Genomic DNA, 1,765 nt, shown 5'->3' with positions numbered 1-1,765 from the left:
AAAATGATAATAATGCTCAGAAACTTCTCCAGAGTGGAACAGAAGTATGTTATGTCTTTCTGCAAAGCATTTGTTTTATGCAGACTACCCCTTTTTCAGTTGAGGGGAGGAGTGTTTATTTTTGAAATACAGATTGTAGTATTGTTTCCATCTCATGGTTACCCTGCAAAACACATCATGACAAGATTGCAGTATATATTTACTGAAATTCTGATTGTCACTGGGCCTCAGGTACACAGTGATCCTCTTGAAGAAGAGTGTACCTTGTCCATTTGACAACACCCTACAGAAGACATGGCCTTCCTCTCCTGCGGGTCAGTTCAGTCTGTGTCCTGAGTGCAGCTCCAGTCTCAACTCTGCCCCCACCCAGGGTCCTGCTGCCTGTGCTGCTGGCCAGCCCTCATATGGTGCATGTCTAAGCCATGATTTTGCTGGCACAAAAGCTGTGCAAGAGAGACATTAAAAACCTTGTCAGGGACTCCCTCTGCTTTACTCATGCATTTAAGCTGTAGCCACTGCCCTTGGTTCTGGTCTGAGCCACGCTGGAATATGCCTGTTCCAGGCCCTCATCCTGATCTGCACTGCTAGAGTCCCTGGTTACTGTCACCAGACCTCTCCTGCTCTCAGGCATGGTGGGATTGTCCCATTGCTGATGAGGACACTGTCCTACCACCTTGCTGTCACTCCAGCTCCTGACTTGCCTTCCATTGGGAGTAGCCTGCTCTTGTTGCTTCCTGAGAAGATGAACCTTTAACTACTGCACATACACTGCTATTGGCAGCAGGTGTAAGTGACAGAGCATAAGTTTTTGTTTTTCAAAAACAAGTATGAAGAAATGTCCATTACAGGATCACTCTTACTGAATATTAAATTTAGCAGGAAAACTAAAGATTGAGCCTTTCTTTTTGTTTGTTTTACTATGCAGAAATCATCCATTTCCTAAGTATTCATAACCTCAGAAGCGAAATGTCAGGGAGAAAATTACATCCAGAGCACCACAGTCCAAGCAAAACATTTATCTAATTTTAAGTTTAATAATATAGGGAGTGGTGGTACATTTCCCATGCTATAGATCTGTCAGCTGCCACACAGAACTGTGAGATGTACCCAAGGATTCAGCCCAGTCTATCTTGTTCCGCAGATTCCCTGTAGCTCACACAATTGCAACGAACTGTCCTGGTCTCTTCCCTGCTGAGATATCACATGTGAAGATACAGAGGGCAGAAGAGAGCAGGTCCTGTGTTGTAGAAAAGGTTGAGCCTCTTCATGAAGCATTCCATGCTGAAGTCACAGCAGAAGACTTGTTTACTCCATTTCAGCCTCACACCATCTTTCCTGTCCTTCACAAACTCAGCATGGAGAAAGAGACTGAGCTGGTGCAGAGAGGCATGGATACATCCATCATAGGATCCACCTTGCTGAGTCTTGTGGGCTAGGTCAGAGCAAAAGCAGAGATCTTAATCAAACCATCCAAATTCCCTGTTTCACTGCAGATCTGGGTCAGGAGAGAGAAACAGGAAAAAAAAAGGCAATAAACTGAATGCATAAGACTCCAGCCCTGGCTGCATAGTATAATTCTGAAAGAACAAAGCCCAAAGCTCACTTATAGGACCCTAGGTAGTCACTGATAAATGCAAAGTCATAGTATTTTTAACAGACAACTCTTAATAGAATTAATATGTTGAAAAGAAAAATTCTTTTTTCACAGAGGAGTTCAACTACAGTGCTGCATACTCAGCAGCAGCACTAAATGTTAATAACTTGA

Source organism: Empidonax traillii, unplaced genomic scaffold (assembly GCF_003031625.1).
Source record: "Empidonax traillii isolate 1590-97213 ecotype Southwest subspecies unplaced genomic scaffold, ASM303162v1 scaffold585:size537962, whole genome shotgun sequence".
NCBI classification, from domain to species: Eukaryota; Metazoa; Chordata; class Aves; order Passeriformes; family Tyrannidae; genus Empidonax; species Empidonax traillii.
The sequence above is the reverse complement of the archived record's forward strand: the minus strand, read 5'-3'. Positions refer to the sequence as shown.